Source organism: Lytechinus variegatus, chromosome 4 (assembly GCF_018143015.1).
Source record: "Lytechinus variegatus isolate NC3 chromosome 4, Lvar_3.0, whole genome shotgun sequence".
Classification (NCBI taxonomy): Eukaryota; Metazoa; Echinodermata; class Echinoidea; order Temnopleuroida; family Toxopneustidae; genus Lytechinus; species Lytechinus variegatus.
Genome location: NC_054743.1, coordinates 63,267,882 through 63,286,216, shown reverse-complemented (window position 1 = coordinate 63,286,216; position 18,335 = coordinate 63,267,882). Strand labels below are relative to the sequence as shown.

The 18,335-nt window shown below is 36.5% G+C and overlaps 1 pseudogene; it reads right to left on the bottom strand.

Moving 5' to 3' along the window:
* Nucleotides 1–17,826, bottom strand: part of LOC121413153 — a 33,399-nt pseudogene extending 15,573 nt beyond the window's left edge.
* Nucleotides 17,827–18,335: the final 509 nt, after the last annotated feature.

The window sequence follows — 18,335 nt, the reverse complement described above, 5'->3', positions numbered from 1 at the left end:
CAATTTTTTTGGTTTTGGGGAGTCATTCTGTTCTTGGGTGAAAATACTATATAAGGATATAAGTAGTTGTGTTATGAATGGTGGGTATTCCACCGGTTACTTTAATGTAGAAAGGGGGGTCAGACAAGGTGACCCACTTTCGCCCTATTTGTTTTTGATTGCAATAGAATTACTGGCACATAAAATAAGAAGGGACAGAATTATTAAAGGGATAAGTTTGGGGGAGTATGAAATAAGACAGGTCTTGTATGCCGATGATATGACAATTTTTTGAAAGACATGGATTCAATAAAAAGGTTGCATTATATTTTTGAAGAATTTGAAAAAGTCAGTGGCTTAAAGGTAAATATGGACAAGACACATTTTATGTACATGGGTAAGGAAAATGGAAAACAAATGACCCTGTATATGTATTTGGCAAATATGTTAGGGAAGTTAAAATTTTAGGAGTAATATTTTCAGTTGACTTTAGATTAAAAGATGATCTGAACTATAAAGAAATATTAAGTAAAATAAAAAAGCTTTTAGGTTGGTGGAAACAACGGGACTTGACTATTATGGGAAAAATACATTTATTGAAAACATATGCATTGACAAAGTTAAATTATGTTTCATCCATCCTTGTTGTCCCCTCATGGGTGTATATAGAAATCGAGAAATTATCATTTGATTTTATATGGGGAGGGAAAGATCGTATTAAAAGAAAAATTATGTATCAGAATTATACTTGTGGTGGGGTTAAAATGATAAATTTTGAAATATTTGTTAGAACGCAGCGTATAATGTGGGTAAAAAGACTTTTGTATGGAGAAAGAAATCTGGGGTGGAAGTTATTTTTTGATTATTCCCTAAGTTCAGTTGGAGGAAGGTTAATTTTTCTATGTGATTATGAAATGAAAAAGATTAAAAGTGAGTTGAATATTCCATCTTATTATTTGGAAATGCTAGATGCTTGGCAAAAGATTGATAATTTAAGACATTTCAATGGTTCTAAAAATCCAATCATTTTCAATAATAAGAATATTTGTATAGAAAATAAAATGATATTTGATAAAGATTTATTAGAACGAGGGTTAATTAAGGTTGAACATATCATTGACAATGGACATGTTAAACCAGTCGCATATTTTTTGAACCTTGGTATGGGAAGTGATCTTTTGTTTATAATAGGTGAAATATATCATGCAATTCCAAGTGATTGGAGAAATGATTTAGGTTCGATACAATTTTGTGAGATAGACTTAATTAATTATAATATAAACTTGCTTCTGTTGGGGAGGGAAATTAGCTTTAAGGAGGTATTATCAAGAAAAATATATGAATATTTTATTAAAGAATTGCAAAAGTCATATGATTTACGGATAAGAGATGGACAAAATAATTATAATTATACAGAGAAAGAAATTAGTGAATGTTTTTTAGACCAAGAATAACATTATTAATTGGAAGACAGAGGGAATTTCAATTTAAGCTTCTGCATGGGGCAATTTACACTAAAGTTAATTTGTTTAGATTTGGATTTGTTGAAGATAATCTCTGTTCGTACTGTAAACTGGAAACGGAAACATATTCACATATATTTTTGTCTTGCTTAAAGGTCAAACTGATATGGGAAACTTTGATACAGCGATTTGAATTAGATGAAATAAAGGACTTGAATTGGCGGGATATATTTGTTGGTTTGTCAGGCAATGCAAATAGAATAAAAAGTTGTAATACTATTATCTTTATGGTAAAATATATATTTTATATTTAGAAAGGAGGGGGTTTTACCAACCATTGACGATATACATAAACTTATTTAGAATATATGGATCAAGAAAAGAAAATAGCTATTAAAAGGGGGAAATTAGGGCGGCACTTGCAAAAATGGGAAACAGTAAAATTGTGACAAGGTTAAGTTAAATCTTTATTTACTTTCAATATATGTAATGCTTCTCCCGTGAGCTTGTTATATTCAAAATTTTTCATCGAATTGTTTTGTACTTTTAAACATGATTTATTTATAATGAGTGTGAGCAGATCTTCTGGGCAGTGGTGTGTTGGGTGTGTGTGTGTGTTTGGGTGTGTTTGTGGTGGGGGGGGGAGGGGGAAGTTTGGTCTTTAAGCATTTTTATAATAACTGATTTCATTGTTGATTTTTTTAAAGATATATATGACTCATGATTTTGTTAAGTTAGTGGAAAAAAAGTGAAAATATGAAGTGTAAAGTATTATATATGATTTGAAATGTTAAATTGAAATGTTATGTTCATGAAATCAGAATAAAAACATTATTAAAAAAAAAAAGAAGTGTGGAGGTGCCGTGGCCGAGTGGTCTAAGGCGCCTGGCTATACATGGAAAGTTCGGGGTTTGATACCCGGCCGCGGCACCTATGCCCGTGAGCAAGGCATTTAATCTACAATGCTCTTTTATCCTGATTTCAAATTAAATGGAAATGCTATATATATGCATTATTGGTAACTAGGTGTGCACTTGTTAAAAAAAAGTGTGTGTGTGTGTGTGTGTGTGGGGGGGGGGGGTGATCACGCAAGCAAAATATCTCACAATAAGATATGTGCATTTTTTGTGATGCAATACAAAGGCGTTTCTGCAGGGGGACAATCCCCTATGTACCAAAAGCCGGATAATAACGGGGAAAAAATAAAAGAAAGATGAGTATTCATGATAAAGTAAGATCTGGGACGTTTACCAAAACTACATGAACTACTTGAGCGCGTGGGGGTCTAGTGTTTCTGAATTTCGCCTTTCAAACAGAGGGTCATGGGTTCGAATCCTAGCCATCATGGCCATGGTGTGTTTTCCTTCAGCAAAAAATTTATCCACACTGTGCTGTACTCGACCCAGGTGAAGTGAATGGGTACCCGGCAGGATTAATTCCTTAAGGCATGGTCACACCGCCCGAGCGTTGTTGGAGCGGCCTTGGAGCGGAGAGAAAAAAATCATCACCGCTCGCTACCGTCCACCATTTTCGATTTCGATTGTTTTTTTTATGTTTTCGATTTTTCCCCCCGATTTTGAGAGCGAAATTCGACCCTCTTTCCCTACCGCTCCACGACCGCTCCAACGACGCTCGGGCGGTGTGACCAGGGGCGGTATTTTGAGGTCATTTTATCTTTAAAATATTTTATTTTATCTCTTAAAATGAAATTGGTATTCTGAGATGAGATTTTATCTCTCAGATAAAATGTTAGATTTTATCTTGCTATAAATTTTATCTTGCGTATCTACATAGATGATACGCAACAGAACAATGCCTGCGTACACATACCCATCGCGTATCTGGCCATTGCAACGCAGATGATGTTCTTGCGCCCATGTTACTTTGAAGAAAAAAATGAAATAAACTTAAAAGAGGGTAGAGGCTATTTTATCTCTGCGACGTTGATTTCACCAATATTTCTTGGTGAATTAACCCCAAATGGTGACATGAAAATGAAGAAAAATTATATATTTATTGAGAATAACACCTTAACGTTGTTCCTGTACAATCAGCGAGTATTTCATAAGACTTTTCTTGACTAATATTGTCTTTGAAATGATGCTTGAAAAGATGCGATAAAGACTTCGAAAAAGATGAGAGTATTGTCCTTTTTGTTAAAAAGAAATCTCCGTAAAGACGCGTAAGCGTTATAGGGCAAGCGTATTTGAGGTCAATAAATTGACGCAATCTCACTCTTTTGCCACACCTCCTGGTGGAATGGATTTTCATTGGTTGAGTGATATGAGAGAGCTATAAAAGCGCGTTTCTAATTGGACATTGATTAAAAAATAGGTGTGTCTTACGGAGATAAAATGAAGATAAAATGGTTCTCAGAATACCAATTCGGAGAGATTTTAAGGGTATTTTATCTCACTGATTTTAACGGAGATAAAATATTTTATTTTATCTGAGATAAAATGGATCTCAGAATACCACCCCAGGCCTTTAAATGCACGAGCGCTGAAAGGCAGCTCGAGCTAAAGCCGGTGTAATAATAATAACAATGCGCCTCATAATACATTGTTTCTAGATAGATAGCGCTATACAAATGCCTATTATTATTATTATTATCATCATCATTATTATTATTACTGTTGTTGATTAATAATTAAGAAAAACAAATGCATCATCTTTAGGTCGTATTGCTTTTTCCTGGCGCAGACATTGATGTAAAAATATGATACACAAAGAATCATGTATATTTTATGCATTTCATCATTTTTTTTTCTTTTCAGGCATTGGCCTCTGATTGCAATCCAATTGACATGGTGGAAAGAATTCAACCTGTATTCAATAGACCAGTCCGTAGTTACTTCATGGGCAATTTTGGTCAAATGACCTTTCATTTCTTTCATCATGATAGGCAGATTTCAAAGCAAGATATTACGTAAGCTTGCCTTACATAGCAGGATGAAGAAATTGAATAGACCAGGTGACTAGAATAGCACACCAATGAACACTTAATGAAGGTATTTGTTGCATTCCTACTTTGAATGCATATTAGAGCATGCTGTACAATCCTTGGCAAACTGTAAAATACCAGTCGTTCGTGGAAGCATTGTCGTTTTTTGTGGATGTAAATGAAAACGACAATTCAAAAGAATATATGAATAATCAAGACATCAAAGTTGGTGCTTATCTCATTAGATTTTAAAGCACCATGTCACTTTAGTGCAAATGATCTTCTTCTGATCATGCGTAGAATCTTTTGATCATGCGCAGAAAGGAACTACGAACTGGCTTATTATCAAGACCCCTTTGCAAATGCATGACCCGACATTGATAACAACTTATTACAGCCCAATGAAAAGGTTTATAACAAGTAATGCAATAGGTTTAGAACATCTGCCAATCGAAAACAAATTGAATACAGTGAGATATTAGGTCCATGGTGCAATGGACATGATAAAAGTATCTAAACTCGATTCCAAAAGAAACTGATCAAACTGCACAAGGCACTGCACAGTTCCACCAAGTAAAAAAATTGGTTCAACCACAGAGAGGCTATAGCCCCTCACATCAATTGGTTTCAGAAAATGGCAAACCCCCCCACCAGACCAATGAATATAAGATGGGATAAAACAATATTCCCAATTTATTACACATTGTCATCACGGGCATGTTTCAGTGATTAGCTCAATCTCCAAGAGGCTAAAGAAATTAACATTTGAATTTTAAATGAATGGAACAATCACACAGCAACACAAATTAGACCCCCTGCGGATGTCACGGTAACCAGGGATAATCTGAACACGGTTGTGTCTGTTTACTTGAACAGTGTGTTCAGATTATCCCCCGCTTGCCGGGACATACCCGATGGATCTTGGATTCTGTGTGTGGCCGTGGGATTGTTCCAGTCATTTTGAATTTTGATTTTAACTTCCTGTAGCTTCTTTGTGATTAAGCTAATCACTTAAACATGCCTGTGAATGACATGTGTGATAAACTGAGAAGTGTGTTTAATCCCATCTCATCTTCACCGGTCTTTCTTTTGCCATTTCTGAAACCAATATACGGAGGGCTATTGATTGAAGCAATCTCTTGATTACTGGCATGTGCCTAGCAAAGATTATTGAAGCTAGCCTGTGTAGAAATTATTCTTAATTTCCTGCTTTTTGAAAATTTCTGTCATGTATTTCATGATCTGAACAAGATGTGATTCCCACTGAATCATATGTTCTAATCCAATCAGATGCAGGGATTTCAGTAGCCTATAAACTAGGCGGAGGCTGCATCCGGTAGCTGCTTCGCAGTTCGTAGTCTTTGCCACATCAGACTTATCGCTAGTCCAGTTTGGACCTTGTTGTTTGGAAGCGCCCTTTCCCCAAAGCTAACATAGAGGGCACATGTCTCCCAATCTCTAATCAGCGCCAAACCACTCATCTTCCCTGGTTTGGCGCTGATTAGAGATTGGGAGACATGTGCCCTCTATGTTAGCTTTGGGGAAAGGGCGCTTCAAAACAACAAGGTCCAAACTGGACTAACTTATCGCTTGCGTTCAGAAAGGGTGAGAATGAGAAGAAAGACATGAAGACGGGGAGTGGTATTTTATAGAAAATGCTTGGTCATACACGATCATTTTTAATCCTTTTTGTTGAGAAAAGCACAAAGAAGTCGCCGTTAAGGGGCACGCATGAGTGATCTGAGCTCCCATTCACCTTGTTCACTCACGGTCTTAATTGACAACTTATCAAACAGTCACAGGAAACTGATTCACAATCAATGGTTTTAGGTGTTTAATCCATCGAAATAAATCATTCGAAGTACCAAAATAGATACATTAATTGGTCTTTTTTGTACATTCAGAGCAAAACCAGAACTGCATTACCGACATTAACGATAATACTGATAAAACACATATTATTACAAATTACCTCCTTGTTTCTTTAAAGAGCAAAACTGTGAAAATATTGAATACAGAACCTTCATCGTTTACATATTAATACACGAATATTTTAGAATGAATTATTCAATCACTACAAGTCACACGATTTTTTACATGCATCGCGCAGATGATATTAAATTACACATAATGTACCCTTAATTTTGTCACTATGCCTTGGTGCTAACCTTCGTTGGTAGATCGAATTCTATGTCAGCACTCTGTTATAAGTCAACGTATAATGTTCGTGAACCGGGTGGGCGGTATTGCAAAACGTAACATGCTTACGAGTAACCAAACGAATGACTTGGGATTAAAATGCTCAAGGCGCTTAGAAAAGAGCGAAAAAAAGTATGATGGAGTGTCCAAACTTCGCGCACTTTTCAAAAATATTCATCAGGCTTAATTTTGTCCACAAATTATTCATAATTTATACAAAACCAATTCAAGAAATAGTTACCACATTTACGGCAAGATTGTAAACTATAAATTCATGGACGAAAATGTAAAGTAGGTCAAGGGGTTTCGCCGGTATCGCGATCTCAAAATTCTATTCCGATCGGCGAATGCGGGCTGTGCTGGAAACCCGTTCAGAAAAAGTGTGACCTAACTTCGCGCACCAAAGCTTATGTGGAGATTTAAACAAAGACTCAAGCTCAAAAAGTGAAATATTTATATCAGATTGATGGCAAAATGCTATGGAATCGGTTAGTACCACATTTAACTCACATTTTTTATGATTTCTGCTTGTAAAATGGTGATATCGTGATGCTTGTTGCTTTCTTCAAAACGGGCGCTAACGGTGACAAATTTGCCGATGTTTTGCCAATATTTTCATGAATACTGGACTAATCCTAAAGAAACTTTCAACGAAGGGTAATTTTAGATCGGATTTCACATTGATGATGTCAGATTTTAAGGATATTGGCTAGTTTTGGAGATAATGACCGTCCGCGAAGTTTAGACACGCGCGAAGTTTGCACTCACTGCCACATACAGAGAACTACAAGAAAAGAGGAAATGAGAGGAAAAATTTCTGTCTTCGAACCTAGTACCTGCTGGTGAACAAATGCCATTTTAGGTTACACATACACCTCAGCCTGAGATATCCCATGCCATGCCTCATACACGCAACATCCTAAAATATCAAATACCTATATTTTCAAGAGTAAATGGTACCGTACTTAAAAAAACAATTAAAACGGATATTCAATTTTGGACAATTCTGAGGAATGATCTTACTTTTCTGTTCATGACACTTCATTTTCTTTAATATCATCACAAAGTCAGCATGAGATGTGATATTGATACTATCTAGAACATTACAAATACAAAATAGGGAATATTAACATATAAGGGCAGGTCGGGTTACTCCAATACAACCTTCTTTTGGCCTCAGAAAGAGTCAGCAGTCGTGAGTAAAGTCACGTCTAACTTGCAAACAAATTTGTGAAACGGCTAAGGCTTGACTAAACCGAAATGAAAAGGGGTTCACAATTCGATCTTGAATTGATTTCATTCACCGCTTTATTCAAGCATTATCTGTCCCAGAAAATGCTGAAATATGCGTATATACGGGGAAAAACACGAAAAGTATTGTGCCATTTTCTCGTCGAGTTGGACCATTGTATTAAAGTCATCTATCCACCTCTATACACTTAACTCCACAAATTCGCCAGAATTCGTGGAAGGAATGTCATACGATTTCTCACATTTTTTAGGCATGTAAAGTCATTGATTCAATTTTCACCATGATACAATCCATATAATATTACAATAAATAGTGGTAATAAAATACAAGCTGTGATTGGATAAATTGGTACCAAGTGACCTCCCTTCAAAAAGTTATGTTGTACATATGTACAATATAACTTTCGATTTTTGGAGGGTAGCCCGTGTTATATGAATGGGGAGAATACTGTAATGGTAATGCGTATAATTTAGCCAGTATAATAAGCCATGCGCGTCAGCATTAACTATACGCGTATGAAAATGCGTTGAATCTTAATTTTTATAGCGACGTCACCTTTTCCTGACCCTTGCAACGGTACACGTGTGCAATGGTCCGAATGTTTGACATTCAGCCTTCCATTTGCTCGCGTAGCCGTAGTAGGTGTTGTACACTTTTCAAAAATGAATAGTGAACGTTCTATTATCCAATATTACTGGACAATATGAACCCCAAATTATGAAATTAATCCTCGTGCAGGTCTATTTCTCCTCAGCTTTCGGCCTCGGTGAAATAATCCTGCACTCGGGATAAAACGGGTATATTTGACGTAAATACACTCAGGTATTTTACTGTACAATAGATTGTACACTATTGATTATATAATGTTATTAGAACTACTCTATCCACTTAAAGTCAACTTGGAGCTCACATTGTATGCCTGAATTGCATTTGTTGTGAGCGTATTAGCATAACCCCGAGCGTAACAGACATATTTCATGTCATCGGAATGTCTTGTCCATTTTCATCTCCCACCTTTTCTATTAAAATTTGTAAAGTTCGTAGCGCTTATAACAGATTGTCTTCTAAACTGAACAAGAAATGTCCGACAGTCTGAATACTGTAAATTGTAAAGTGTAATGCTTTGATACTATCTAAAATGTCATGTCCGTTACGAAGAGTCAGAAGTGTTGAAAAAGCTTGTTTCATGTTCTGGAAACGCCCAAGTATTATAGTGGTTCGGCAGAATGTTTCGTTTAATAATAACTTAACTACGTTTTGAAAGACATTAACTATGACCAAAAAATAACCGAAAACTGCAGAAAACCGCGAATTCATCAAAGTGAGAAATATACCCTGAAAGAGCTAAAAAAAAATTGTATAGAAACTTGTCACCGATACAATCAAGATGTTTGAGCATGGAGCTACCGTTAGTAGCTCTATGGTTTAAGCATGTACTTTCCAGTTTAAGGTCATTATTCTTCTAGTATTTACATCACTCATTCAGTCTTTCATAACTGTAACAACACATTTTATACATGAATGAGGTATGGGAATCACATTTTGAATCAAATATGCACACTCAAAGCTATCTAATGGAGACAGCTTTTGGCTTATACGCCCACACGAATGTTGCAGTATGCATTTGAATGTATATGACAATATACACAATAGGCCTGAACATCATTTTCATGATGGTCAATTTCGTTCAATTTACCAATTTATAACCTGCATAGGCCTAAATATATATATATAGGACTACCTGTAAAATGGTGTAAATTTAGGCCATTTTTTAAACACAAAATGTCAATCTAGTAAATAATAACATATACACATTCGCATGACTTGTGCATCACGTGTATCATATTCTCCTTGTACATGTAATAGAATTGCATTACATTTCCAATGTATGAAGGAACTAAAAATTCCCCTGGGGCCCGTTTCTCAACACCGTCATAAGTCTAACTTCTTGACTAAATCGGAGATAGTGAGCTACTTGTCCGCTAACCGTTTCACGAAGCCCTCTTTACCAAGATCGGGTACAACAACCTAACTAAATATTTATGACACCTCCGGACCTGTCATAGCTTCTTTCTTGATGACGTAGTGGCATCACGTGGGTAGACTATGACATGCAAAAGTGCCGAGAAAATTATAATCTTACGAAATCATAGAGGTTGAAATTACATCCCAAAACAAGTGGGATAATGCATTCAATGATCATTGTCATACAAAGTAACTATGAAAACTGTGGGTAAAACGCCACAAAACTATTCATTTTGAAATAGTAAAATAATTTAATCGATAAAAATTCTACCACGTCAGGCCATCCATAACTGGGGGGTGTTTCACAAAGATTTAAGTTTGACTTAGGTCGCACTTAAATGTCGACGCGTACATGATATGCAACGCGCAATCTTATTGATCAGTACGCAGTAGTGCGCGTCCTCTTGGCATGATCTGACCAATGCTGTCATGCTTTTTATACTGCGCGCAACTAGACATTTAAGTGCGACTCTAAGTCATACTTAAATCTTTGTGAAACACCCCCCTGGACTTGTATTTGTCGTTTTCAGACCCTATTGACATTTGGATAAATTCTAATCTCTAATTTATGCATAGAATCTGTCAAATCGTAAAATCAGTATCAAAGATTTATAAAAAAAAATGTTAAATTATATTTCGATGATGTTTGGAATTGTAAAACATAACTTTACAAATAAAACCGTTAAGGTTTACTTTCGTAAAATATCAAAATTGGATATCCCGGGGGTACCCATCTCAACGTCCACATGTGATTTTTTAGTCATGAAATAAATTATTCATAATTCAATTTTCAGCAATTGAATGCCCCAGTCTTCATGGTCTAAGTATGTATGATGCATAATTTACCTGTGCTATCATTTTTAAAAGATGTAATTCCCAATTCATCACAAAATTTGCAATTTTGTCATCATTTTTCTTTTTGAAAATTATGCTATTTTGTGACTAAGGCTATGTCTCGTCTGCTCTTTTCACCGATAGTATCGATATCAAGGTATTTTAGTTAGGAAGCCTTTCGTGAAACAGGTTTAGTAAGATTGGAACTAACTCCGTGGTTTGTGGATAAAGATATGACTATAACTTGTCCAGGTGTTGAGAAACGGGCCCCAGGTGTTTATATTGCCATGTGAAATGCACAACAAAACACTGACATGAACTATAGGTGCTTATACAGGCGTGACATTGCCATGTACAGCTTTTCGAGTTAAGCAGTGAATAGTGACGGTATCCTTGACTGTTATGTTACGTCTTTTTGTAATATTTGCTTTACTTTGTTTCTTTGTGAACAACAGTTGGGTTAGACATGCAATATTAGCCGAGTATTTCATACATGGAATATTCCCAAATGCCAAACTGGAGGCCAAACCAGGGTGGCCAGATTTCACAGAATGAAATACGGGACAATCGACAAAAAGGATCAACAAAGATACACAGTGTTAGACTTGTGAAAAGAAAGAAAAAACGAACTGAAGGGAAAAATGTAGAGAAAAAATTAAAGAAAGTAAGAATAAAAGAAGGATGAAAGAAAGAATAAGAGAGAAAAGGTTTCCGTCATTCTTTGAAATGAATATAGAAAGTAAGAAAGAAAGAAAAAGAAAGGAAGGAAGGGAAGATGAATAAATGTGTGAAAGACAAAATAAAGGAGAAAAAGTAAAAAAGAAAATAAGAAAAAAGGGGTGAAAAGAAAGAATGAAGGAAAGAAAATGTTCCCCTCATTCTTTGGAAGAAAGAAACAAACAAAGAAAGAAGAAAACAGGAAGGGAGGGAGGAAGGGAAAGAAATGATAAGGGAAAAGAATTAGAAGGAAATATATAATAAATAATGAAAGAAAGGAGGAAAGAATGAAGGGAAGAGAGAATGAAAGAAAGAGAAAATAATGGAAGGAGAGAAAGAACAAAAAAGAGAGAAAGGGAGAAGGTAGCAAAGAAAAGTTTAAGGAAAGAAAGATGAATTCAGGAAAAGAAAATGAAATTTAATAAAGGAAATCAGAAAGAAGGAAAGAAAGACAAATGAACAGAGAGAGAGAGAGAAAGCTTCAGGAAAAAAAGATCGGAAATAAAGATAGATGGAACAAAAAAGGGCAAGCAGGAAGGATATAAAGATGAACAAAGAATGATACAAAATAAAGAAAGAGGGAAAGCAAACAAAAAATCCAGTCATCTAACAAAAATCATAATATTTGGTGCTTGATACATTTTTAGAATTTTGAAAAACAAAAATGTTTTAGACAATAAAATTTCAAAGTAAAACATTGTCAAACTTAAAAATTAGATGAAACATATCATACACAACAAAACTCAAAACGAAAGCTGAAACAACAAGATCTAGTTATGACAACTCAATAATATATTATTTGTTCCACCGATTACATCTCTAAATTAGTTTCATTCTTATCTCTGCTTCGTCATCTGTCGGTTATTTGATGAAAACTCATCACTTTTAAATGTATTAACTACATTTTGTTCAATATTCTTAATACGGGGACAAATAGGCGTCCCGTGAAGGGTTTATCGGGACGCAGGGACAAATGAGCAAAATACGGGACAACCCCGGGAAATACGGGACGTCTGGTCACCCTGGGCCAAACTGCACCACTTCTTCGCGACAATTGTGAAAGGTGTTTGTCGTGGGCGGCAACTTGCATGGGGGGGGGGGGGGCATGATCACCCTCTCGAATTTATACAGCGGCCTTTCTCGTGCCCCCACCCCTAAACAGACCAAATATCTCACGAAATCGCAGCAAGTAGTACTTTTGTTGGGGCAAATTGCCAATTCGTCTATTGCAAGCCTGTCCACTTACCACATGGTTCTAATACCTTCATTTATTCTAATGCCATTGAGCCATTCCGTTGATCAACATTTCCTATAACAACATTTGGTCCAATCCTCACTTCGTCTTCCATTTCAAAGGGGGGGGGCACCTCGGGTTTTCTTCTCAAGGGGGGGGGCACATTCCCCTTGTGCCCCTTCTGTGCCCCCTCCCCCTGGATCTGCGCCTGATCATTTCGTCTCATAACCAGTTGGTCTAATATCCATTTTACTTTCATTCACTTCGCCCTATTGACGCTTATTCCAATTAAACCAAATAGTTATTATGGACTAAATGGCTATTGAACCGACCAGCTAGTATTAGACGAAATGCTGACTGGGCGAAATGGCAATTAGACCATGTGGATAATGGACGAACTGATGGTAGACGAAAATATAATAGACAAATATGTAATTGGACGAATTGACATTACACCAATTGACAATAAATCCTTGTGTCTTATATCACACTCACCTGCATGGGCCGATAACATAAAGCTTTGCGATTGATCGCCGAGGGGCTCCTTTCTATACGATTGATCAATACAGCAGTCTATATGCAACCAGTCGTAGATATCAGCCCCATGTAACAAGACCCTATACATGTATATCTTGCAGGTGACACATTTACTCCGACAATTTCTCCAGGATTTGTTCCGATTTGTTTCGTCAAACACGGTGGCAATAGTGTTTTATACTTTAGTTTCAGGGTTATAGGTTTAGGATAGGGTGAAGTGTTAAAGTTGGTGATTCCACTAGTGTCTGTAATTTGATTTGATTTGATTTGATTTATTGTTTTCTTCTGCATCCATAACATTTGTATAATACATTTTCCATAACATAATAAACATAATATGTTAGCATTTTTGGCATAAATTGTAAATAAAGATTACTAAAAAAAGATAATTCCAGACAAAAATGATTGACTATATGATGTTAACAATTTGCAGGAGAAGGATTGTCATCATAAGCAGATTGCTTGAAAAAAAAAAAATGACAATCCCAAACTTATACTAATTGAAATTAATACATTTATAACATTGATAAAGCAGAATGGGCATATTCTTTCAAATAGCTGAGGGTGATGGTGATATGATGATGATGTTGATGATGATGATGATGAAGGCCATGGAGATGATGATGGTCAAGATGAAGATATTGGTAATGAATAAAACGAAGGAGGAATAAATTCACGATAAATTCACAGCGGAGCAAATGTCGCCGGAGCAAATGTCATGGAACCATGTTTGCCAACATGATTGCCTAACATAGCAATAATGATGAATGCAACTTGGTATTATTGTAGCGTAATCATTACTAAATTAACTTGTGAGATCGTTATATCTCTGGGATATTCTCAAAAGTGAGCAAGAACTCAAATTCATATTGTATAAGAACAGAATATAATATTGCACCATTACAGATCGATACAACAATAATTTTCACAAAAGAGTGGACAATATCCCGTTCAAGTATGAATAAAACTGAAAAGGATAATGCCAATCAGGTGATATTAATGTAAATGCGGGATGAAAATAAGTTTACAAAAACTTTAAAGCGTGATACAAAAACTATCAGTGGTGTAAAATCGAGCAAATATTTTGAGAGGGCACTTCATTATATCATTATGTGGGGAAAATTTTTGAAAAATTGCGAGCGAGAAAAAATCTTAGTCTTCTTAAGAAAGAAAGTCTAATTTTGTAATAGATTTAGGCATATTATTCATAACATTTTTGGGTTTATTTTTGTTCATTTATTTATTTCTATTTTTTTTTTGGGGGGGGGGGGGGGGGGCTAAAAGCCCCTCATCAAACGTGTAAATGATGCATCACGTGACTTTATTTAGTGCTGGTTTTGAAAGCATGCTCAAGCTCCAATAACAGACTATGAGAGTTTCAAATCATATTGAAGGTATAACATGTCCCAGTATAATACCAGCAAATTTGTTAGGCTTGGTGAAACATCTGTCCAACTATACATCTCCAAAACCTCAACATCAAACTTGAGATAAGCCTTTGTTAGATACACATGTCACGGAATCGCTGAAAAGCAGTATGTCCCCGACTGAATTCGTGATTCGGGATTGGGGTGAAGCTATCGAAAAATATCAATATCGACGAGCTTATATAGATTGCTGCAAATGCTTCTCCGGCCACACAGCCGTAGCGGTTGCGCGAATTGCGATTGAAGCAGAAAGGCAATATTACTGATATTACGATTTTGTTGCCTTATCATGATTAATTGCGGTCTAAAATGTTTTGAAAGTATAGCTTAATAGCAGATTTCTAGTTCCACATGTAGGCGTACAATTACAACGTGTGTGAAATAGAGAGGAAGAAGGGGGGTTGTAGGATGGTCGAAGGGAGAGAGCGAAATGGGGGGGGGGGGGGGTCGTGGCGTGAAAAGGGGATGTGGAGAGAGTGTGTGTGAGATTGGTGAAGAAGTCAATATTCGAAGCGAATACATATTTATAGACGTCTATATTGAACATAACATTGAACTGAATTGAATGATGACGGCTGAATAATCTTTCTTTATGTCTGTATATTTTGGCGATTTTATATTATCAAAATGTTTTTTTGCGGCATGAGTGGGAAGATCGAGGTACGTGATTCAATAAATTGCATCACGATATAACTATAGGTGTATTCTTAAAGTTACAGAAATTCATGAACAGATTATTAAAAATGAAAAAAAAAACAATAAGTTAGAAAGATCTTTATTTTATATTTGAGGTCACGAAATCAGCTGATTCGCACTCGAACAACATGTTAAGGGTGTTATTTTGCACACAGAGAAAACTCGTTTCGGGGGTGTTTGGAAAAAAATTGGTCACGTTTGTGTACAGCAATACATTTGACTGCCCCCCGGGTGTCCCCCTCCCGGGATTCAGGCAATGCTTAATTCTTCGAATAAAATGGATAGAATATGTAATTTTTTTAGCGTTAATCTGAGGTGATCCTCTTATTTCAGGTCTAACAGTATTAATGTATGCACTGCAGCATGCATGCCTGTCACACAAAATCAATGAAGGAATAATGAACGAAAGTTTAAATTACATTTGTAGTCAACACCATTCTTGGCGTCGAACAATTCATCAATGGCACCTAAGGAAAGCATTTTCGGCACGAAAAGATCTAAAACGAGAGATTTTTAGGCGAAAACGTACTTGCCAAAACTTTTGTTAAAAAATGCATCCACCAACGAGTGGTCGCTGAACCATGTGTCAATAGCTCCTTTGCTGAACCAAATCGATCGGACTCCGCATTGTAATGTACCAAAAGGAATTAGAGGCCAGTATTAAGTCGATTAGGGTACTACTATTTGGTGTCACTCGGGTTGATAAAGTCCGGCTAAGCTCCCTAATTTAGTCCGGCCAATTCCATTAAGCCTCTTGGATAAAGAGTTTGTCGTTAATTGAGATCATCGAGTAATATAATTCGATCACAGAAGGCAGTGACTGTATCAAGATTATTTTCAAGTGCATCGAAAAGAAATGACATTTGGGGCACTGGTCTGTCTATAGATTGTACCAACGAAAATGCTAGTCTCATTTCTAGGTTAAATTTCAATCCATAACAGTTCAAGTTCACCACCTTCTAGGTCATATTATCTTCTTGTATATGATATATTAGTACGTCATTATATAGGAACAAACACCTCTACCATTTTTAAACAGGCATAATCCAAAATATAATTATGTTTTATTTTGAATTTGAATTTCACTTTTAAATGTCATTTGTATGAAAACCAATTGTCTTTGTTTATTTTGGTATCCTGTTCAAAAATAATGTTTGAATGTCAAAAAAGAAAGAATTCATTCTTAAGCTAATGTCAAATGTCAAGGGTTGAAGACAAAACAAATATGACTCATTAAGGTGGGTACATTAGTCCACCTCTCAACAAATGGAAGAGATACACTTGACTCAGTGGAGAGACCGGGAGGGAGGGGGGGGGGGGGGGGGGGAGGAGAGAGGGGGGGGAGGAAGAGGGAGGGGAGACTGAAATAAAGAAAATCATTTGATTTCTTCTTCTTCTTGAAACAGAACAGTCCACCGTCTGGTGTATTGTCGTACTGGTGAAGTGCAGCGTGCAAGTGTATGTACGTTATCCGTTAAAATTTGCTTACAGCGTGCAAGTAAAAACAACCACCGTTATTAACGGAGTTGGGTCTTGTACCTCTTGTTTAAAGATGTGTAGAGAGGTACAGACATGGGTTTTAACTGTGCATAAAAAATAATATCTATCATGTCAATGACTACTTATTAAATCAGTTTCTTTTGGTAGAACACGATTTAAGCCAATTGCACCTCTTAGTAATGGATATGTCTCCCCCAAAAATGAATAGTCAATAAATAGATAATACTTACCTATATATATGCAACCATAAGGCACTAAAGGGAATTTCTTTCGGGATGTTGACGATGACATGGTGATGCAGCTCCAGTTACAGTCGAGCAATCATGAACTTGTCACCTATGCTTTACGATGTACAATGAAGTCTCCATCATGATACGAGGACGTTTAATACGTACCACTCGCTCAACCAGGCCATGTAAATTAAATCAAAGCGGTGCGTTGTTGAATTTCGAATTGACAGAACAGTCACGCCCACTCAGCATGTTAAAGGTCCAATTAAAATGGCAAAAAAAGCAAGAGGAATAAATTTCATCAGTTCCTGTGATGCAATGTAGTCGTGGCAGCAACTGCCGTACACGTCTTCAGCTCGGAGATCAATCATACTTCACCGGGTCCCGCAGGCAGCAGCCTCCGTGCGGACTCCTTCTCCTTCCGCATCTTCTTGGCCTTGCATATTAAAAATGTCTCCGTTTCGCATCCTACACCGCGGTCGTACACCACATCGAGCAAGTGGAGTTACCGTAATATCCGTGTAGTACCAAAGAGCTACCGTGTACTGCTACTCAGTGTATAACATCTTCCCTATCTCAACATTCAATGTCATCTGTCGACTGTCAACCGAATGATACGTCGGCCATCAATCACTCTACATGCATTTAGAAATGTGTATAGTGGAATTTTCTGCAGCGATACAGTCGAGTCGGCGCTGATGGAAAATACATGCATGCATCTGGCGACATGTATGCACATTTAGCGGACGACACTCGAGCAGAATACAGCACGCATGTTAATGTTTACATCGATCGCGTGAGATAATCACATTTACCGGCGGCATGCGGTTAAGCCACCGCGAGGGAGGTGGAAGGGGGGGGGGGTGAATGGGTTAATGGGCGGGTCAAGTGTCTAGCCCGAGTGATTCAAACGTAAGAAGAGATGTCAAGTCTTGTATTGACCAGTCCTCTTTCAGCATTTATGTTTAATAAAAGTAATTTTTAAATTAATACACCCAAATATAGGCCAATATTATTCCCTGACTTACTATTTCACATGCTTTATATACTCGGCCTTTGACATTATTATTTATCTTTTCGATTATCACATTTAAAATGTTTTAATTTATCTTGTTTGAAGACATTTATTTGTCATTGATTTATGAATGAAATACAAATAATCCTGTCCTCCCCCCAAAAAAAGAAACTAGCTCAGTAATTTTTTTATTTAGTTTTCACTTTGAGAATGAATACGTCATTGCTAAACGTAGACGACTGCTTCAAGAAGCATTTTGCTTATGATATATTAGCTTATGTAT